This window comes from Desmodus rotundus, chromosome 6 (assembly GCF_022682495.2).
Source record: "Desmodus rotundus isolate HL8 chromosome 6, HLdesRot8A.1, whole genome shotgun sequence".
NCBI lineage: Eukaryota > Metazoa > Chordata > Mammalia > Chiroptera > Phyllostomidae > Desmodus > Desmodus rotundus.
In genome coordinates, this window is record NC_071392.1 from 46,166,397 (window position 1) to 46,190,674 (window position 24,278).

General features: G+C 36.8%; 1 protein-coding gene and 1 pseudogene across 2 annotated transcripts in view; one reads left to right on the top strand and one right to left on the bottom strand.

Annotated features, from left to right (window-relative positions):
- The window catches only part of LHFPL3 (LHFPL tetraspan subfamily member 3), a 666,875-nt gene that overhangs the window by 105,173 nt on the left and 537,424 nt on the right, over positions 1-24,278 (top strand). The gene's annotated exons all lie outside the window — the stretch shown is intronic.
- On the bottom strand, positions 5,896-6,301 carry LOC112302158 (small ribosomal subunit protein uS8-like; annotated as a pseudogene).

Below are 24,278 nucleotides of genomic sequence, written 5' to 3' on the forward strand. Positions count from 1 at the left end.
TATATTATCAATTATTTATTAAGTATGTTAAGTGCTTACTAAGTGTTTTGTTTGCATCTGGGAAATGTCTTTTTCATTAAAGGTGTGACTGTCTTATTTGGTGGCACAACAACATTAAAGGAAAAGTAAACATTTTAAAATGAAAATGAGTGGGAAAAATGGGATTAACTTTTTTCCATAATATTCTTTTTTTTCAGATTTCCCATTTGTTAACATTATTGTCAAATTTGCCATAATATTCCTTTTAATGCTCATTTAAAAGGCACTAGACTTGGATAATTTTACTTGCAGGTTAGATTTATTTTCTTATTTTTATCATTCCTCTCCACCCAAGATATACACACTGGTACTCTTTATGGTAGGGCATATTCTGGATTTATTAGAGTATAAAAGTGTTGTCAGTCAATGGCTTCTTGCTTGGATTATTGAATATGTTTCTTTCTTTTTCTCTATTTTGAAAGTTCACCTCAACAATGTCTCTTTTTTATTGAATTTCTAAGTCTAAATGTACATTTCCTCCAGCATTCATTTCATGTTTTGTGTAACTGTAAGGTAAGTGATTATTTTTACACTGACCCCACGGCCTGTGATTCCGTTTCATAAGGTCAACAGGATTCCTTATGATTTTCAAACAACAAAAATAATACCATTTCCAAGATTCTAGAAGAGACATGGCAATGATAATACTATTATATTTGATTTAGTAATATGTTTTAGATTTGCATTTTAATGTGAGGATGTCTGGTATTTTGAGCATTATAGTAGTAATAAAAAATTTTCAAATAATAGCTATTATACATGTTCATTATATTCTAGACCTTCATCTGCCAATATGGTAGCCCTTAGGTACTTGTAGCTACTGATCACTTGAAATGTGACCAGTGTCACATATTAAAAGAATAATATTTTGAAGATATAAGGTTAAATACCTTCAATAAAATATATTATTAAAATTAGTTTACATGTTTTTTTTTACTTTTATAATGAGTCTACTGGAATATATTAAAGTTTCATAAGTGAGTTGTATTATATGATTATTATAAAAGATATTATATTGTTATAATAAATATCAATATACCATGGTTATTATGGTTGTTAATATAATAGTAACATAATACAATTTATTGCATAATGTTACTTATCATATACAGTTATTAAGTGGCTACCCACTGAGCTAGGCACTTTATATGCCTTTTAATCTCATTTAATTCTTAAGTAATTTTATATGGCATGTATTTTTAATATTTGCATTTTTCCGAGAAAGGAAATGATAATCAGAGAGATTAAATATCTATCCTAGTGCTCATTCAGTACTCAAACCCAATTGGTACTCCTAACCAGTAGGTACTAGGTACTTCTAACCTTTTTGATAGTATACTTCATCAGGTTTTGTTTTGCCACCAGGGACAGCAATGCGATTAAATATGCTTCTTTATTTTTAAAATCTTCGTTTCTTACTTTGTGATATAGCAATTTGAAGGTCTCATTTCTTTTTTTATTTGTTTTTTAAATGCATGCATTTAATTGATCTGATGGCTGAAATATATACCTCACAGCAATATGTACAATGGTATGAAAAAGGGTATCATTGACTACACTTACTAAATCATGATGCTTAGGGTTTTTTTTTTATTCACTCATTAGTTATGCAAAGGTTTTTATTGAAATTCAGCTAGTGCATTTTTATCTCTGCTCATGTCATTAAATTGTTCTTGCAAACTAATAGGATGATGTTGCATTTTTATCAAGTAGTTTCTATTAAGATTCTTTGTTTGAAAGAGTTTTTTAAACAGGCTTAAAATGATATGAGATTTTTTTAGAGGTGACACAATTTTTATGAAGAAAAAATGAAAACATTTCCATATTTATCCTTAAAATTCCATGCATTTAAACATTTCCATATGTTTATCTTTTAAATCTCTGTGATCTCATTACTAAAAATGACACCCTTATTTTGAAGGGACAGATTATATGTGATTATATTTTTTCCAAAAATATCCACTATGTAGCATACTATTTACCGTTAACCACTTGTCGTTACAAAGAAGTTTAGAAAATTTATAACAGTTGTTCTTTGTTAAAAAGCGTGTACCATCCTTAAGTTTGACAATTTTATTAAGTTCTTTACTTTGTCAAGAGATACCAGAGATAAAAGTTTTTATAGTTAGCATCAATCTTACTTAAAAGTACTGTTTGTACGTTAAAAAAAAATTTTGGTACAAAATGAACTACGTTGATGCCACACTGTGACACTATGAGCTTTTGTCTTCCCTTGTTTGTGGCATCTGCTTCACTGTGCAGTGAATAAATTTCACATGTATGCTTTCTTTGTAATCTTCCTTGGGTATACTTTTCTTTTTAAATCCTAATTTTAAAATTTACTCCACCATAGATTGCACTTGTACAGGTTTCCCATGAAACCTTGTTTTCATCAAATAATTCAAGTACTGTGAGCATACAGATTGTCTGATGTATCTTGCTTTTGTAAGTATACAGAAATGATTCTTTTTTTAAATCACTTTTTTTATTGTAGTTCAAGTACAGTTGTCTCTATTTTCCCCCACCATCCCGTCACCACCATCCCATCCCCACCCCAGCCATCCCCACCTCCCACCCTCAATCCCACCCCCTTTGGCTTTGTCCATGTGTTCTTTATACACGTTCCTGAAAACACTTCCCTCTTTACCCCCTATTATTCTCTTCCAACTCTCCTCTGGTTACTGTCAGTTTGTTCTTAATTTCAATGTCTCTGGTTATAATTTGCTTGCTTGTTTGTTTTGTTGATTAGGTTCCACTTATAGGTGAAATCATATGTTATCTGTCTTTCACTGCCTGGCTTATTTCACTTAGCATAATGCTCTCCAGAATCACGATTCTTTGTGATTTTGTTATTGAGGTGTAATTCATGTATAAGGGCAATTAGAAAATATTTTAAACCAAATAATGAAAATATATCAAAATTTTGGAATGACTTTAAAGCAGTGCTTAAAAAATATATAGCTTCTAGAACTTATGTTAGAAGGGATTGGTCAAAGAACATGTATGAATGACCCATGGACATGGACAATAGTGGGGGGATGAACTGTGGGAGTTGGGGGATGGGCTGAATGGAGGAGGGCAAAGGAGGAAAATTGGGACAACTGTAATAGAATAAACAAGAATAAAAAAAGGAAAAAACATATTAGAATGAAGGAAAGGCTTACAAATCAATGCTTTAAGGTTCTTGTTAATAAGGTAGAAAAAAATAATCAAATTAACCCCAAAGTAAGTAGAAGAACAGAAATAATAATTTAAAAGCAGAAATCAGTGAATTGGGATGCAAACAACAGGAAAATTAACAAAGCCAAAAGTGGGATTTGAAAAAATCAACAAAATTATTAATCTCTTGCAAGGCTGTTCAAGAAAAAAGAGAGCAAATGCAAATTACCACCATCAGGAAGGAAAGGGAAATCACTGTAGATTCCACAAACCAAATGAGTAAACAGTATGAACAAATTTGCTAATAAACTCAACAACTTTAATGAAATGGGTAATTTCTTAAAATACAATTTATCAAAATTCATGTAAAGATGAATTAGAAAATATGAATATGCTTATATCTATAAGAATATTAAATTTTTAAACAAGATTTTTCTCACAAAGCAAACTTCAAGTCTAGATCGTTCCATTGGTAAATTCTGTCAAATAATTAAGGAAGAAATAATAATCTTATACAAACTCTTCTTTAGAAAACAGAGAGAGAAAAAATACTTTCTCATTAATTTTATGAGGCCAGAAAAGCTTTTGATAACAAAGCTAGGCAATGACATTACAGAAAACTACAAATGAATGTCATAAATGTAGACATAAAATCTATTTAAAATGAACAAATTAGATCCAGCAATACATATAAACTAAATATATATCATGACCAGCTAGGATTTATCCCAGGAATGAAAAGTTGGTTTAACATTCAAAAATCAAATAGTGTAGCTTACCATAGTAACAGACTAAAAATTAAATATCATATGATTGCTTTAATGATGCAGTAAGAGTATTTGACAAAATTCAATGTCCATTTATGATTTTTTAAGAAAATTATGACTAAATTAGGAATAGAAATAATTTTTTAATTGATAAAAGGAACTGACAAAAAATCTACAACTAAAGCAATACTGATGAAAGATTGAATACTTTCTCCCTGAGATCAGGAGCAAAGCAAGATTATCTACTGTCATCATTTTTATTATATTTTTTTACTTTCCTAATGTTCTACTTATACCCCTCTGACTATACTTATAACTGGCAGTTTTTACATCTTAATCCCTTTCTGTTTTTCATTATTTTTATTCAACATAGTAGTAGACATTCTAGTTAATGGATAAGGCAAGAAAAAGAAGTAAAACAAAAATTGGTAAGAAAGAAGTAAACTGTCCCTATTTATATATAACGTGATTGCACAGAAAATTCCAAGGAAGCAACTACAACCTCAACCCCTAGGACCAAACACACCAGAACTATTAAGTGCATTTCAGAATATAATATACAAGGTCAATATATGAATGATACAAAGCCATAATCAGGGGTGTCCAAACTTTTGGTGTCTCTGGGCCACACTGGAAGAAGAGTTGTCTTGGGCCACACATTAAATACACAAACACTAACAAAAATTAATGAGCAAAATGAGCAAAAAAAAAAGTTTTAAGTACACTTACGAGTTTGTGTTGGGCCACATTCTTAGCCATCCTGGGCCGCACGCAGATCACGGACTGCGGGTTGGACTCCCTTGGAATCAAATAATTAGTTTGGCCATATGAAATTTTGATGGACTCAAACAGCGATTATATGGAACAGCCTAATAATAAGGGGAAGAAAACTGAGTAAATTTATATTCCCATATAGCTAATACATACATATATGCATACAAAAGCAAATGATAATCAACCTACAGTTTATGCATCCCCTCTTCAGTCACTCATCAAATTAACGAGAACGATTCATTGGATTATTTTTTTTTCTGTCCTAGCTTCTTTTAGAGTATTACTAATTAGCACAGAAATGGCAGGAGGAGAAGAGGGGTAAAGAAAGAGGAAGGGAAGGGAAGCCTTTTTAATTGCATAAACTTAATTGCATTAGAATGCTTGGTACAGATGTCAGGAGAGATCAACACCACAGAGACTTTCTGGTTGGTTGTAGACATGGATTATGAGATTCTATTTCTAAGGAATTGTGTGATTACACAGATTAACCATCAATTCTAAGGAAGACTGAGGTTCTACTTGTAGGATACTTATGTACACTGATATCTGATTAGTGATTTAAGTCATGAGTGGTTTTTTCAGTTCTTTTTAGTTTTTAAGTAGCTTTATGGAGGTATAATTGATATACAAAATAACTGTATGTATTTAATGTATATAACTTGATGATTTTAGACATATGTATACATCAGTAAAACATCACCATAATCATCATAACAGAAATATGCATTACCTCCAAAAGTTTCCTTGTACCTCTTTTGTTAAGGATGTGGTAAGGCACTTAACATGAGATCTATCCTCTTAAATTTTTTAAGTGCACAGTACAATACTGTTACTGTATTGTGTTGTACTGTGTTGTGCTACATATCTGTACAAGTTATTTGAGCTGCACACCTGAAACTTTATACCCATTGAACAGCACCCCTCCATTTCCTCCTTTCCCCACACCCTAGTAACCATCCTTCCACTCTTTGATTCTATGCATTTGACTTTTATAGATACTTCATATAAGTGGAATCATGCAACATTTCTCCTTCTGTGACTGGTTTATTTCACTTGTCATAATGTCCTCCAGGTTAATCCATATTGCCACATATGGCAGGATTTCCTTTCTTTTTTTCCCACTGGGGCACTTTACTTGCACATATGCGCTACATCTTTAGAAAAAGAATCCCTGGTTTCTGACCCACCCTCCCCCCCCCGTGTGTTTTTTACTTGTTTCATTATGGTCCAAGATGCCTGTTGAGGTTGTCAGTGCAATGAAACCAGACTGACAGGAAGACAGCCAGGTTGTTCTGCCATTTTTCTAGATCTCTGAGTTGCTCATCCAATCGGGGGCTGATCACTCCACACTTGTTTAACCTGCCCATGAGGATCACAACAATTTTCCCATCTTTGTGATTCTCAATGGTTTCAAGTTCGCCAATGTGTTCATGCTTCATTATCACAGTTAGAAACCAGATGATGACTTTGGAGAACAACCTAATAAGAACCTGGCATTTGCCTCTATTTTTGGCATTGTTGATGCTCTTGAGAGCACCAGCCAGGACATTCATGTGCACCATTGTAGTGGCACAGAAAGAGCCAGGATTTCCTTTTTGTAAGGCTGAATAGTATTACTTTGTATGTACATACCACATTTTCTTTAACCATTCATCTGTTGATGGACGTTTACGTTGTTTCCATATCTTGGCTAATATATATATAATGTTTCAATGAACATGGGAGTACAGATATCTCCTTGAGATCCCAATCTCAGTTCTTTTGGATATCTATCCAGGAGTAAGATTGATGGACCACATGGTAGTTCTATTTTCAGTTTTTTGAGGAAGTTCCATACTGTTTTCTATGATGAATGCACCATTTTGCACCATTCTTACTAACAGTGTGCAGGGGTGTCCAAACTTTTGGTCTCTGTGCCACACTGGAAGAAGAAGAGTTGTCTTGGACCACACATTAAATGCATTGTGACATGTAATCACAAAAAAATCTCATAATGTTTTAAGCAAATTTACAGTTTTGTGTTGAGCTGCATTCACAGCCATCCTGGGCTGCATGTAGCCTGTGGGCTACAGGTTGGACACCCTTGGTGTAAATGGGTTCAGTTTCTCTACATCCTCATCAACACTTGTTATCTTTTGTTTTTTGGATAATAGCCATCCTAACAGGTGTGAGAGAATATGTTATTGTGGTTTTTATTTGCATTTTCCCGATGATTGGTGATATTGAACATACTTTCATATATCTTTTGGCCATTTGCATTGTCATCTTTGCAGAAATGTCTATTCAGGTGTGATTATTTGCATTTTTGCTTTGAGTTGTAGGAGTTCCTTATATATTTTATATCTTAGATATTAATCCCTTATCTGTTTCAATTATTTTCAGAAAATTTTAACTTATTGTAATTCTTCTCCATGTCAGCTTATATATGTGTTGACATGAAGCTTTGATACAGGGATTCTTGCTTTTTAAAATATAAAAAGAATAGCATTATATGTTGAATTGAATTGAATGAGAAATTTTGGGGCCCAAGGGAAATAATATACTATATCTAGAAAAAATATCTAAAAGACTAGATTGCGAAGGTTTTGTGAACCATTATCATTTCATGAAGCAATTTCTGTCTAGGCACCTAGATTTGTAGCTTACTGGGTAAAATCTGGGTTTTTAGGTTGCTGATTCTCTGAATATTTCTTCAGCCAGATGATTCCGTAGTCTGGGTCCCACCTAACCAAGTAATGTTAGCTAGATTATTTAATTGTGTGTTTATTAAACTTGCTTTCTCTAGTAACGTATTGTACCTTTTTAAAATGTCTCCTTGGCAAACTGCTGAGTTTGGGGTGCTGATTATTTTTTAAAGTATATCACTGGGGCTTCCAGAGATTACTACTTACTCTCCTATACTCTAGCACACCAAGAATAGGGCTCCCTTACCTTGGGACCTCACTGTACTCCTACCATAGCTGCTTTTGATTTTTAAACCTAATTCTTTATTTTTGTAATATTTAGAATGACCCTTTGGATTGATTGTCATAGGTGATCTAGTGGTTGCTGATTGAACTTTGAATCCCCTCATTGATTTGGGTTTATCTTGGAGAGTACCAATAGTTTATGCCTGGCAGTTGGTGATCATGTCAAGACCCCATTTTCAGATCGTGTGGTTAGGGTAACTTAAGAGGTCAAAGATCAGGGTAGCTGGCAGAAACTTGGGTGATTTTTGTGGTCCTGTGTAGCCACTGAAGCAGGCACAAAACAGGTAAGATGTAGCCCTAACCCTGTCCTCAAAGTGAATAGCATCACTCAATACTAGCATCCCCCAACCCCACATACAGGATCATATCCACACTGAATGGCACAGGTGAATGTAAATGAATTGTCAGAGGAGACAGGAGGAGTCCATGACCATTATTTTCAGTGCATAGATGTTTGGCCTTCAGGGTCTGTTTTCTTCTACGAGCCCTAATCATATTGCAACTGCCTATCAGCACTGAAGGATATAAGCACCATTAGATGTCTTGGCATGACCTCCTCTACTCACCAGATCTATCATTCATAGATCAGGCAAATGGCTCAGAAGTGCCAGGAGAAATTTCAGAATGATTCAAGACAAAAGGAATGGAGGCTGACCCCAGGTGCTTCCCTTTAACCAACAAGGACATGTAGTTAATTCCAGAGCAGCTCTGACTCTTGGCCCCTTGGTACATGGTCTAAGTAAGGAGTCTGGAATCCCACCTCCATTTTAGATTAAGGCTGTCCTACTGTAGGTGCTCCTCCTGGTCTACACTTCTGTAGGTTGTTTGTGAAAGTGATCAGCGATATCCATCAGTGATCAGAAAAAACAGAATGAGTGTATTTCTTTTCAGAATTGAAACAGTAGTAAAGGAGCATACAGAGAGCACAACAGAAATTATAATGATAAAAAGATAATTAATCAAAAGATTAAGCATCTGGATGAACTTATTGAACTAAAATGTAGATTAATGCAGTATTTATCCCTCCAGAGGTTGATCATTACCACATAATATGTGTTGTTTGCAAATTAACACAATCTTTGGACATTTTATACAGGGTTGGAAAACTATAATTTTACATGCAGTTAAATAGATATTCTGAAAATAGATTTCTTTTGTGAGTTTCCCTTCTCAAGTGTTGTTCAGTACAGTGGAGAGACATACCAGCCGGGGGCCATTTCTAACCAGCAGAGTAGCTGTAACATGCCTGAAGACTGACTTCATTTATTAAGGAAATCCACACATGGTGACTCTGGCCAGGTGCACATCCCTGTAGAAAGCAAACAGTGGCATTGGGTTTTTTGAGTTGTCAGGACAATAATATACGTGTCATTCAAGCAAGTGCTAGGTTGTGCTTACTCTGAAATTCCTTGAACTAGTGTTAGCTTAATTGACAATTTCTCTTTGCATGTGGTAGAAGCTACTCCTTAGTAATTGTAGACAATTGTTGTATATGGATTATGTTCAAAGGAATTTTAAATTTTAATTTTATCTGGGAACCCCCACTGTTCAGTTATAGAATACCTTCTGTTGACCCAGCATCGTTCTTTTTCAGTAATTTTAAACCATTATGTCTCAGTGGCGGTCATCATGTTTATTGAATCATACATATGACTCAGTAGGATGTAACTGCAAGGAACCTGATTTGGGTAGCTTGGTAATTTTTTAAAAGAATATCATAGATATGGGAACCTTTCTGATATTTGTTAATTTGAATGCATTCTATAGTTGATCTAAATTTTCTGTTGCCCAGGCAGTTTTTGGTTTGTTTATTTGTGATAGTTGTTTTTGGTTTTAATACCATTGGTCATCTGACCAAGATGTGGTGGTTTCGTGTATCTATTTGTTCTTGGCAACACTTAATAACACTTATGTTATTAAAACACAGGTTGGTGTTTTATAGAATTGAAAAATCAATTTCCCGAGCTTCGTGGACAGGGAAATGGTATAACATAATGAGTAAGAGCATTGGTTTGGGAATCAGAGTTCTTCAGTCTAACTCCAGCTTTCCTTCTTAGAAGGTGTGTCCTTGAGCAAGCTACTTAATCTTTCTAATATTTTGTTTTGTCTTTGTTAAATTGGGATAATAAGAGAATCTACCTTACAGGTTTGTTGTAAAGAATAAATGAATAATCCATTTAAGGTAGGTCCTGGCACACAGTAAATTTTCCATAAACTTTTATCATTTTATCTATTAACATTCTCACAGGCTTGAGAAATGGTGCCTGTCCCTAGAGTTAATTCTCCCTTGTCTGGTTACTATATTTATTTTAAGGAAGTGACATAAAATATCCAGACTCCTAGCCTGGTTCTTCCTTTTTAATATAGATATCTTTTTTCTTTTATAATACTGAAATTCATATCTAGGCAAAGTTGAAGATATAAAACCTAGGTACAGTCAATTTCATTGTTTTATAAGTCTTTTGAAAAGGTGTTTTGCATATTGTAATACTCCACCAATGTTTTTGGATCTCACTCCTCTTAATATCTTTCCTGCAGTTTACTAGCAGCAAAGCAAGAAGAGACCCAAAACCATTTGTCTGTCCTTTGGTTTAATCTGAACTTCTTGACCCTGATCCATAAAACAGGATATTTCATCTTCTGCAGGAAATGCTAATGAAAGTCAGTGTTATAAGACACTGTTTTTATCATCAGGCAGGTTTATTAGTCAGTGCGTTCACAGAGGTATACAGGGTAATTGGACAAAGCTGGATAACTATTTGATAAAATGCCTTGCAGGCCAGTTTCTATGAATTTTCCTCAAGAAGTTTAGGAATTTTTTCAAAAATAAAAAAAATTCTTTGGAGACTTTGGAGAAGTAAGTTTCAGTAGATATTGAATTATCACAAAAGTGAAAAAAAATTCTTTGGACTTGAGAAGTAAATTTCAGTAGAAGTCGACTTAAGGGAAATCAGTTTAGTTTGTATTTTCTGCTCTCCCATCATTTGAAGTGTCTTCTTGTATTACCAGAGGAAGGGGCCAGGTGGAAAAACAAAGATAAAAACATAATCACTGGAGATATGTCAATCAAAAGATCATCCAGAGCTGTATATAGTCTTTCCCTATCTAAACGTTTTTGGGCAGAAAGAGTCTTCAACAGAACTGTTTGTAGGTCACAGTTATATTTGGTATTCATATCACATCTAGGTCTTAGCACTGTCAGAGTATTAACATTTTTTTTCTAATTTTATCACCTTTTTAAATATCAATTACAAAATGACATGTTCTGATTAACTTATACTAATAGATAAGTAAATTCTTAACTTTAAGATATTTTTAGTTTTCAGAAACACAGAACAACTTTCATGTTAAGAGCAATATTGAAATCTGAAGTTGTTATTTTGCTTTTGGGTTTTGACTGAAACTCAGTAATACATTGTATCCTTTTCCTACAGCTACTTTTCTAGTGTATTATATAATTAAATGTCAAATTACATTGAGCTTGCGTCTCAAACTGCAGAGTATGGGACCTTGCTGGTATTTTTGGGGTGGACACTAGAAAGAAGCTAGGTTATTTCTCTTAAAAGACCAGTGATAACTTACTTTAATCTGAGCAAAAGAAAAGTTACAAATTTTCCTCCCCGGTGGTCTTCGGGATTGATTTTCTAAATACTGAACTTAAAAAGACAATGCTTTCACAAATTGGTCAATCAAAACACTAATGAATGCAAACTATTTAAAAATATATTTTATTGATTATGCTATCAGAGTTGTCCCATTTTTTCTCCCCTTTATTCCCCTTTGCCCCACACCCCCTCTCCCACCATCAGTCTCCCACCTTAGTTCATGTCCATGGGTCATACATATAAGTTCTTTGGGTTCTCCATTTCCTATATGATTCTTAACCTCCCCTTGTCTGTTTTGTATCCACCATTTATGCTTCTTATTCCCTGTACCTTTTCCCCCATTCGCCATCCTTCTCCCCACTGATAACCTTCCATGTGATCTCCATTTCTGTGAATCTATTCCTGTTCTAGTTGTTTGCTTAGTTCTTTTTGTCTTTGTTTTTTTTAGGTTCGGTTGTTGATGGTTGTGAGTTTGTTGTCATTTTACTGTTTGTATTTTTGATCTTCTTTTTCTTAGATAAGTCCCTTTAACATTTCATATAATAAGGGCTGAGTGGTGATGAACTCCTTTAACTTGACCCTATCTGGGAACCACTTTATCTTCCCTTCCATTCTAAATAATAGCTTTGCTGGATACAGTAATCTTGGGTAGAGGCCCTTGCCTTCCATGACTTCAAATACTTCTCTCCAGACTCTTCTTGCTTGCAAGGTTTCTTTTGAGAAATCAGCTGAGAGTCTTGTGGGAACTCCTTTGTAGGTAACTGTCTCCTTATCTCATGCTGTTTTTAAGATTCTCTCCTTATCTTTAATCTTGGGTAATGTGAGTGTGATGTGCCTTGGTGTGTGTTTCCTTGGGTCCAACTTTTTTGGGACTCTCTGAGCTTCCCAGACTTCTTAGAAGTCTATTTCCTTTGCCAGATTAGGGAAGTTCTCCTTCATTATATTTTAAAATAAATTTTCAATTTCTTGGTCTTCCTCTTCTCTTTTTGTCACCCCTATGATTTGGATGTTGGAACATCTAAAGTTGTCCCAGAGGTTCAAGCTCCTCCTCATTTTTTTGAATTCTTGTTTCTTCATTATGTTCTGTTTGAATGTTTATTTCTTCCTTCTGCTCATCGATTTGAGTCCGTTTCCTTCACTTCAATGGTGGTTCCCTGTGAATTTTCCTTTAATTCACTTTTCATAGCCTTCACTTTCCCCTCTATTTTGCAGCCATGCTCAACTACTTCTGTGAGCATCCTGATTAGCAGTGTTTTGAACTATGTATCTGATAGGTTGGTTGTCTCTTCATCCCTTAGTTGTATTTTTCCTGGAGCTTTGATCTGTTCTTTCATTTGGGCATATTTTTTGTCTCTGCATTTCTGTTGTGTAGTAAGGGGTGGAGCCTTAGGTATTCACCAGGGTAGAGTAACCCACTTTTCTGCATTGTGGCACTGTATTTGGGGGGGGGGTCTGAGAGGGAACAATGCCATTTGCTCAGCTCTTAATCAGCTTTCAGTCACTTCCTCAGTTACCCAGAAGTAAATCGGCCCCTTCTGGTGCTGATTCCTGGGTGGGTGGGTTTATGTATGTTCTAGGACCCTGTGGGTCTCTCCAACAAACTCTCCTGTGAGGCTGGGAGTTTCTCCTGCTACCTCAACCTCCACAGGTGTTTTCAATCAGAAGTTTTGAGGCTTTATCTCCCCACCCCGGAACCCTGGGTTGTGACATATGTCTTGTTCCCCAGTTGTTCCTCCCAGTTTATCTGCATGTAAAGTGGGACCACTGCCTCACCTGAGCAAGCCACCACCTCACCCACCCCAGTCCTCCAGCTGCCACCTTGCCAGATGTCCTCTCTGCCCTGGCTGCTTGTCTCCTCCCCTCCTACTGGTCTGGATGAATGTTTCTTCTTTAACTCCTTGGTTGTCAGACTTCCATACAGCTTGATTTTCTGGCAGTTCTCGTCATTTTTTGTTGCCCTTCTTTTGGTTGTGTGAGGAGGCAAAGTATATCTACCTATGCCTCCATCTTGGCCAAAAGTTCTTAAATGCAAACTATTAAACAACCTTAGTGATTTACAGAATTACAAGTTTCCTACCTTCAAGAATTTTTTTATCTAATTGGTCTTACAAGTAAAAAAGCCAGTCAGATTCTTTATAAAGCAAGCCTACCAATGGTCTCTAAATCTTCAAATCCAATGGTATTTACTTTTCTTTTTAAAATTAGATGTAATTGATATACAACATTATTATAGTTTCAGACATACAACATAATTACTTGTTACACATGTATATAATACATGAAAAATAATAGCCACAATAAATCTAGTTAGCATTCATCACTATATATCATTTCAATTTTTTTCTTGTGATGAGAACTTTTGAGATCTACTTTTTTAGTAACTTTCAAATATATAAGACAGTATCATTAACTATGATCTCCATACTGTACATTACATCCCAAGGTACAATGACATTTTCTTACTATTGTTTTATTTAGCTGTCAGTAGTGCTTAGCACCAGTGACTGCCCCTTATTCTGGAAACCCTAGACTGTTACTCCTCTTGCCTTTTTTGCTTCTGTATTACCTAAATAGAGATTTTAAGGTTCATATCTTAGGCATTTTGTATTCTCTCTGAAACATTTGTGTTTTTTTTAATGCTTTAAAAATATTACTTTGGCTTCCAGTTAAGATGGCAGAGAGTGGGTAAATGCTGTACTGCCCTCCTCCCATGACCACATCAAAATTACAGCTAAACTACAGAACAACCATAATTGAGGACCACCTGCAGTCTAGCTGAACAGAAATCCTACAACTAAGGATATAAAGAAGAAGCTACATCGAGACTGGTGGGAGTCGGGGAGATGCAGAGCAGCCTGGTCCCATACTCACATAAAAGTTAGGGGGAAGGGAAGATATATCAGCTGTGTAGGTCCTGCCTGAGGAGTGAGGGATCCCTGTATCAAACCAAGCTCCCAGTCCAGAGTTCCAGTGCTGGAAAGAGAAGTCTCTATATATTTTGGCTGTGAAAAGCAGTAGATTGTGATTGAGTGAGACAGGAGCTTCTGGAGTCCCAGGCATTCCCTTTAAAGAGCTCATGCAGGTACTCACTACCAAACTCACTGGCTCTGAGCTCCACTGCTGGGCAACAGGTAGAAGGGCACCAGACACATGAGAGAGGAACTGAATTGTCTGGCCTTAGGGTAAGTGATGGTGGGACATGTTTCCCAAATAGAAGTCATTGCTGGCAGAAGCCATTGTTTCTTTGTTAAGGCCTCCTCTAACCCAGCCTGCTGGCACCACATGTGAGTCTTCATCAACCTGGCTAACATCATTTGCCTCACACTGATGATTGCTTGGGATCTTGCCAAATTGAAGGCCCACTCAGGCCACTGACAATGCCATTTTCATATAAATGGCTCCTCCAACAGCTCCTTCACTGTAGTCACAGCTAATCCTCACAATCAATCGGTCAGATGGGCAATCAGTTTCTTTGAAGTGTCAACAGTTATCAAGGCTCAGTACAACAAGAGGACACACACAACCCTCAGAAAGAACATACGTGGTGCACCTGGCTCAGGTTACCAGGGAGACTGAACCACTGAGCACCACAGGACACCTCCTACATAAGACCACTCTACCAAGACTGGGAGATATATCAGCTCTACATCATACAAATTGTAGAAACAAATAAGAAACAAATACAGGGAAGCAGGCAAAATGAGGAGACAAAGAAACATGTCTCAATTGAAAGAACAGCACAAGACTCCAGAAAAAGAACTAAAAAGGGAGACAAACAATCTACCAGATGCAAAGTTCAAAGCACTGGTTGTAAGGATGCTCAATGATCTTGATGAGAACTTCAAAGAAGAGATAGGGAAATAAAAATGGAAATAGAAAACATACGTAAGAACCAGTCAAAAATGAAGGATATATAACTGAAATGAAGACTACATCAGAGGGATCAACAGATTAGGTAAAGCAGAGGTTTGGAAGGTAAGGTAGCAAAAACCACCCAATCAGAAAAGAAAAAATGATCCAAAAATGAAGATAGTTTAAGGAGCCTCTGGAACAACATCAAGTGTACCAACATTTACATCATAGGGGGACCAGAAGAAGAGAGAGAACAAGGGATTGAAAATCTATTTGAAGAAATAATGAAGGGAAAGTTCCCTAACCTGGGGAAGAAAATAGACATAAAAACCCAAGAAGTGCAGAGTCTCAAACAAGATGAACACAAAGAGGCCCAGGACCAAGACACATCATAATTAAAATACCAAAGGTTAAAGACAAAGAAAAAAATAATAAAATCAACAATAGAAAAGCAGTTAGTTACGTACAAGGGTGTTCCCAGAAGACTGTCTGCTGATTTCTCAACAGAAACATTTTTATCCAGAAGAGATTGGCAAGAAATATTCAAAATGATGAAAAGCAAGAACCTACAACCAAAATCACTTCACCCAGTAAAGCTATCACTTAAAATCAAAAGACAGAAAAAGAGCTTCCTAGACAAGAAAAAGCTAAAGGAGTTTATCATCACCGAACCAGTATTACAAGAAATGTTGAAGAGACTTCTTTAAAAATAATAATAAGATAAAAATATGAATAATAGAATGGGAATAACTACATATATATCAACAATTACTTTAAATGTAAGTGGATTAAGCACTCCAAACAAAAGACATAGTGTAGCTAAATGGATACTAAAATAAGAACTTTACATATACTGTCTACAAGGGACTCACTTCAGGTTGAAAGACACACACTGACTGAAAGTAATGGGATAGAAAACGATATTTCATGAAAGTAGAAATAAAAGAAAAAAAGCTGTGGTAGCAATACTTACACCAGACAAAATAGACCTTAAAATACCTATACCAAGAGACAAGGAAGCATCCAGAAATTTCACTTCTGAGCATTTATCCAAAGAGACCCAAAACACTAATTTGGAAAAGACATAGCCACTCATTTGTTCATTACAACATTATTTACAATAGCCAAGAATTGGAAGCAACCAAGTATCCATCAATAGATGAATGGGTAAAGAAGAACTGGTGTGTATATACAATGGAGTATGACTCATCTTTTAAAGAGAATGAAATCTTACCATCTGCAACAACATGGATGGACCTAAAGACTATTATGCTAAGTGAAGTAAGTCAAACAGAGAACAGATTTACAGATACAGAGAACATTTTGGTGGTAGCCATATGGGAGGAGTTTTAGGGGGAATGGGTGAAAAAGGTGAAGGGACTAAGACGTACAAATTGGTAATTACAAAATAGTTGTGGGGATGTAAAGTACAGCACAAAGAACATATTTGACAATACTGTAGTAACTATGGCATCAGAAGGGTATTAGAGTTATTGAGATGATCACCTCATAAGTTATATAAATGTTTTACCTCTATGTTGTACCCCTGAAACTAATATATGGTATGTCAACAATAATTGAATGTAAAAAATTTGAAAAAAAATTAAATTTCCATCTTTCTATCAGTCCATTTAAGTAAATGAAAATGTTCACTTATTTTAAAGTAGGTACTCAGAACATGTACTATGTGATGTTGGACTGTATGAAATTACTGGTTGTTGTAAGTCAAAAGTGGCCAAATATTGGCAATTTTTTCTTTTTCTCTTGTATTTTTATTTTTTTCTTTACCACTATATAGGAAATCCATCTTCAGTTGCATGAATTGAGATATGATTTACCTTTAGGCTTTCCAATACAATTTAATGAAAAAAATCTTATTTTCAACTAAATTTACTTTGATGTTATATTTTCCTCCTCAAGTCAATTGGGTAACTTCCATTATAATTAATATAGTACAAATATTGCAAAGGAAGATGGTATCCTTGAGGTTTTTTTAGCAAAATAATTCATTGGAATCATAAATTTAACTGGTAGACTGTTTTGTCTTTTGAGGTGCATTGAATAATGAAAAAGATAGGGAAATTCTTTTCCTTCTTTTACTTTTTTTTCAGTATGTAGTTTATTCATTTCTGTCTGTGATTCCACAGTTACAAATAATTGTAGCCAAATTTCAAGGTCTCACCCTGTAGCAGGTTCATCTCCTTTCTTGGCAGGCACAGATGGTACTTTATATGATGACTCTATAATTACTCAGTTTTGGTAAACACTCATTATTTAGCCAATATAGCAAAATGGCTTCTTCAGAACCATCACATTGAAGTTCATCAAGTAAATAGTGATTTAGCCATTTTCATAAAAAATGTGTTATTTCATTGATAGCCTGTCAATCCACAGTATTCAGCTAATTCCCTATAGCCCTTTATGAGTATTTTGGAACCTCTTTTTGACAAGCATTACTATACTGTATGAAAACTGTACAGTGCTCGATTTCAAAGTAAAAGTCACTTAGTGTGATTGTTTTTATAGATAGTACTATTGTGAACAATATCTCAGTGTTAGAGATACTGACACAATGCCCTGACTATTAATGTGAATTGATTTAATGATAAGAAAATGGTTTGATTCCCTTTGAAGAATGAAAAGAAATGATTTCCATTATGACAATTCATATAGAATTTAGGCCCTTTCATTATTTTTCTTAACCATTCAAATCTGGAATAATTTAATGACAGAATTATAGAACCCAATTAAGAAGAAACACTGAAACGTCGGTCTACTGCTGCTGTCTGGAACCAGGTGTGCACTGGTGAATCTGAGCTTTAATACAAATCAAGTTAGTTTCACGAAGATGCCTTTCTAATTAAAATTAAGATGATGTCTATACTTATTTTTCAAAAGGTTCTTTTTCTTCAGGATAAAATTACAGTTGAGTTTGGATATTTTTTCCTGAGGGACAAGGACTTAGAATTAAGCTCAGAAGTCAAAGAGAGAATTCTATGGAGGCAATGACAGGGAATCTTTACTTATTTGTTTTTGTGATGATGCGTCACGTAAGGACTTCTATCAAAGCAATGCATTAGGCTGTAGACAGTGCTCCTACCTGCAGTTCTGAATTTATTTTTTTTCCTGAGAGACAAAATTAGCTGCATTGGCACATTGTGGTGTTGGGCCTTATGGAAAGTGTCATACTGTCTCATGCTTCTTCCTTTCATAGCATGATACATATATTGAGCTCAGGTGTGACATTCTAAATACATTTAACAAATCTTTACAGAGCACAGAAGTAGGAATTTAGAGTGGAATCATGCACATAAAGACTTCAAAATGGAATCCCACAAACCACATCAGGCCTTGCTGCATTCAATAACTCTAGGAGAACAGGGCAAAGAGTAAAATATTGATTATTCCTTACATATGAATTAACAGTGTCTTTTTAGGTATTAGTGTGATGATTTGCCTTAATTCATTTATAATTCTTTAGAAAATTTCTTCAGTCCACCTTGCTAATCCATGTGTAACTTAATCAGGGCAGAACTGAGTTTGAGGACAAAGGGTTTTTCTCCATGATTCTTTCCCATCATCACTTGGGATGACAATGACTTCACACTCCACCTTCTCTCTCCAGCTAGTGACTCTAGGCTGTTTTCCCTAAGAATGATAAAATGTTAGTAGTATTTTCTATCTTGGATGACCACTTGTTTGATAATCAGAGGTGTCTGCCTGGATTCTCTTGGTGACACAAGAGGAGGGCAGTTCCTTAACACTTCAGCTGCTTCCCTCAGCTCATACAACTTTCTGGCTTTGTTCTCACATTTTCAACTTCCATTTGAATGGAAATATTCAAGGAGAAGCACCAAACAAAAACCTTATGAAGGATACTCTATGGCAGTTTGTTTTCTGTGTTTTTTAATTTCTCTTCCCCACCTCAGAAACATGTGTCATCTTCTGAATTTTTCTGAATACTCTCAGGAAAAAAGAATCTCCCACACCTATCAGAGAAATCTAGAGACTAGGGAGAGGCAGAGAAAATAAAAGGAAGAAAAAAGTTGTTTTGCTTGTGGAGATTGGCAACAAAAGTGCCATTCTTAGCATTAAAAGCGCTTTGTGACTTCTGAATTTTAAACAGTGCCTTTTAAAAAGTAGTTGCCAGAAATGAAGTTACCCTTCTAGATAGAAACAGACACTAAACAGATTCACTGCTTGTCTTCCTGAAACCCTCCACCAATGTCAAGTTGTGGTGAATAAAGCGGGCAATCACAATATGTTGTAAGATTGGTCCTCACCTGTGAGAAATAAGAATTATTGTCATTGGGCACTCAGAACTAGGACTCTGCTGGTTCCTGCTTGACTTACTGCATCCTCACCTGACACAAAGTGCAGCTGTCAAGGGTGTCAAGAGGTCGTATCCATAATGTAAGAAAGGGCAGGAGTCCACATGCAGGCCTGGCTTCTAATCACAGCTCTATTATCTATTGGTACCTTGTAGACAAGTAATTTAACCTCTGTGAGGCTCAGTGTCCTTACCTGTAAAATGGAGGATAATAACTCTGTTCAAGATTATTGGGATAACTCAATGAGGTCATGTATACAAAGTACCTGACCCAAGTCCCCCACATAGAATGAGCTCAATCAATTTTTGTTTCCTTCCGTACCACATTGCCTCCCTAACCTGTAAGTGCCGCTCCTCTGCTTTCACTAAAAGGCATGAGCGGCATAATTGCCTAACTTCAATTCTTTAATTCCTACATAGCCCATTTATAAAGGTATAAAATACTTGCAAACCCAGTCCTTTAGTCTAGTCTATAGTCTATGAATGCTGAATGAAAAGGAAACAAGGTATGAAACCTCCTTCTTCCATCTTGTTTTATTAGCTGTGATCAATTAGCTGGCCTCGTCATTGTGCCTCCATGATTTTGCCTCAGAGCCTCCTCAATATTTTTCCCTTATAGTTTCATTTAATCTTGGTGCACAAACGAGGTATGGATTGCAACTTTTCACTTCATCACCAGTATCAACATTGACTTCTGGCAGCCCTGTTCACCAAAAGTTAATCTTGTGATGTAAAAATACACATTAATTAGCATTTTGCATTTAATGAGTTTTTGGTGATGAGGAAAATTGATGGTCACAAAACAGTTATCTCAGGTCTATAATGTGCAAATTAGTTTATTCACAAGTAATTGAAAAGTTTCTGATCTTAAAATTTGGACAATGTATGGCAAGTACTTTAAAAAACATAATCTAAAACCTGAGTCAAAAAATAAAAAATAAAAAAAGATGGAGCCCTTGCCAGTGTGGCTCAGTTGGTTAGAGTGTCCTCCCGTAAACCAAAAGGTCATGTGTTCAATTTCTGGTCAGGTACCTGCCTAGGATGCAGGTTTGGTCCTGGTTTGGGCTCATACGAGAGGCAACCAATCGATGTTTATCACTCACACTGATCTTTCTCTCCCTCTCTCTCTCCTTTCCTTCCATTCTGTCTAAAATCAATAAGCATATCTTCTGGTGAGGATTTTTTTTTAAAAAAGAAGGACTTGGACTTTGAATTTTATATTAGTACTCATTTCTCTCAAACTGCTAAGAATTAGCAGCTCAAGACAATGACAAAGTATGTTTTTGTAAGATTGTACAAATATTTAGATTATTTGTAAGAAAAAATACTGGAAAAGTCAAAGCAATCTTTATTTTCATAAATCATTGCATGTAATTATTCAGTGGTAATAATTGTATATTTTAAGTGTTCACAATGGGAATTTAGTTAGTTTATTATGGCTTTTTTTTTTCTGTTTTCCAACAGAGCATGGAGCACCTAAGTGCCAGGAATACTCTTGTTATCTGTGTTTGTCAGTGTAACTACAGAGTTAATTTTCAGTGAGTTGACTACTATAGCTTTGCATATATAAAAAATTATCTTTTGCAATTTTATGTACCCTATGAATAAAGAAAATCTAAATTTGCACATACAGTTAATTTATAAAGTTATATTTATACTTTATGTTTTGTAAGCTCAAAAATTATGATGAAATAGTTAGCTCAAGATAGAGATAATAGGGCAGTCTCGTGGAAGATGGCGGCAACATAGGTGGGAGCGGAATCCACTTCCCCTCAGCGCCAGGGAAATACCTAGCTGATCTGAGGAGCAGAGCAAACAGCCAACAGTACTCCAGCATATACGAAGATTAGAGACCAAAGATAGAGGACATTGAAAGATCTGACGGTAAGAAGAGTGCTCAAGGACAATAAGGTCCCCGGGAACCGGGACCGCGCGGTACAAGGGCTGCAGAGGCGCCAGCCCTGGCGCAGGGGCTGCTGCAGGAGTCCTGGGAGAGGGCCAGGCTGCGCTGTGAGCAGCCAGGTGCTTGATTGGACCAGGGGGGCTTGAAAAGGAGGAATTTCTCAAAAAGAAAAAGAAAATAGAGACACTCAGGGGCTAGTTAGAGAACTCTCGGTGGTGGCCGAGGCCCCTGGCGCCCCTCCCCCCTCCGCCCCTGGACTGCGAACGCGGAACGCGGGATAAGCAGCACCGGCGCTCACCTGAGGTCCGGTTGCGCGCGGTCGCGCGCTCGCAGATTAGCGAACGGGGCCCATACATGAAACCCCGGAGGGGCGCCCACACCTGAAACCTCCGAGATCTTTTGGAGCAGTGACTAGCTGCTCCACCCACAGACCCAAAACCTCAGAACCGAATACCGCGAGATTCGGTCCCAGGGCGGCCCCGCCCACCCGAGAGTCTCAAGCCCCGGGCGGCTGGATCGGCCCCCAAGCGTAGAGCCTCTGGCTCGGCGGCGGGCTGCGCGCTCACCAAGCATAGGGCCGGCTGGATGCGCACTTCCCAAGCACAAAGGGGCTGGCGAGAGTCGTAACACCAAGGCGGCTGAACCAGCAGCTTGCAGCGCGCCAGCCTCCCTAGCCTGGGCGGCTCGATTGGTCGGCGGGCTGCGCTCTCAGAGCCCAAATAACGTCACAAACCCGAAGCGGCTGGATTCCCCTGCTGCGCGCACACGCGTCCGGAGCCAAAGCGGCTGGAGCGGCCACTCGAGAGTCCCAAGAACAAAGCTGCTGGATTGGCTGATCAACGGCCTGATTGCCTGCCAGGGACCACACCTACAAAACAGTGAAGAGTGTGACCCAGGAAGGAAGAAAAGTGAAACCAATCCTTTCAACCACCCCCTCCCGTTGCACAGACAGGACAACAGCAGAAATAACCTGAACGGTTTAAAGCCAACAGAAGATTTTTTTTTTCTTTCCCCCCCCCTTTTTTTTTTTTTTCCTTTTCCTTTCCCCCTGAACTCCTTCTTCCTCTCTCTCTCTTTTTTTTTCTTTCATTCCTTCTTCCTCCCATCCTTTACCATTTTTATGTCTTCTTCCTGCCTTCTTTTATCTATTTCTATGTTTTAATTTTTGTTAAAATTCCTTCTTATCTTGCCTCCGATCTTTCTTTAATCCTTCTACCCTCCTTCCTTCCTTTCCTCCTTTCCTATTTCCTTTTTCCCTCCTTCCCATCTTTGGTTTTTTTGTTGTTGTTGTTTGTTTGTTTGTTTGTTTGTGTGTTTTTTCCTTTTCTTTCTCCCCCCCTTTCTATTTTTCCCACAGGTGCGACAACAAAACCTGGAGTGCTGAAAAGACTAGAGTTAGACCGTGTTAAACACATAAACGTCAGCTCAAGACCAGTGAGCACAGGAGAGTAAGGAGACAGCACTACCGAATCCCATTGGCATTCTACCATAGAAGTTCATATCATAAACCCAGGGATTCAGAACAAAGCAATTTAAGAAGCAGAGGCCAACAAGAAGAGCCTCACAAACAATGGGAAGACAAAGAAACAATTCCCAAATGAAAGGAAAGGAGGAAGTCTCAGAAAGAATACTAACCGAAAAAGAGGCAAGTCAACTATGAGATACTGAGTTCAAAGCAATGGTCATCAGGAAGCTCACTGAGCTCTCTGAGCTCAAAGAGAACTACCAGAAACTACAAGGAAACTACAATGAACTCACTGCAAACTATATCAACATGAAAAAGGAAATAAAAAATATCAACAAGAGCCAAGAGGAAATGAAGAATACAATTTCTGAATTGAAGAACACAGTAGAAGGAATTAAAAGCAGACTTGACGAAGCAGAGGATCGGATCAGCGAGCTGGAGGATAAAGTAGAAAAAAACACCCAGAAGGAGCAAGAAAAGGAAAAGAGGCTCAGAAAGAATGAAGAGGCAATAAGGGAAATGCAGGACAACATGAAACGTAACAATATCCGTATAATAGGAATACCAGAAGGAGAAGAAGAAGAGCAAGGGATAGAAAACCTGTTTGAAAAAGTAATGATGGAAAATTTCCCTAATCTGAGGAGAGAAAAAGTCACCCAAATCCAGGAATCACAGAGAGTCCCAAACAAGAGGAACCCAAAGAGACCCACTGCAAGACACATCATAATTAAAATGGCAAATTTCCAAGACAAAGAGAGGATCTTAAAGGCAGCAAGGGAGAAAAAGGAAGTAACATACAAGGGAGCCCCAATAAGGTTAGCAACTGACTTCTCAATGGAAACGCTCCAAGCCAGAAGAGAATGGCAAAAAATATTCCAAGTACTGAGAACCAGAGGCCTGCAACCAAGACTACTTTACCCAGCAAGGCTCTCAATCAAGATAGAAGACCAAATAAAGAGTTTCCCAGACAAAAGAAGTCTAAAAGAATACAGCTCCACCAAACCAGCTCTGCAAGAGATGCTAAAGGGACTGCTTTAAGGAAAGGAAGGAAAAGAGAAAGACAGAGGAACACAGGTAGGAAATAATGGCAATGAATAACTACCTATCGATAATAACCTGAAATGTAAATGGATTAAATGCTCCAATCAAAAGACATAGAACAGCTGAATGGATAAGAAAACATGACCCACACATATGCTGCCTACAAGAAACCCATCTCAGGACAAAAGACTTACACAGACTGAAAGTGAAGGGCTGGAAACAAATTTTCCAAGCAAACGGACAGGAAAAAAAAGCAGGGGTAGCAATACTCATATCAGACAAAATAGACTTCCAAAGAAGGGCCATAAAGAGAGACCCAGAAGGTCACTTCATAATACTCAAAGGAAGAATCCACCAAGAAGACATAAACATTA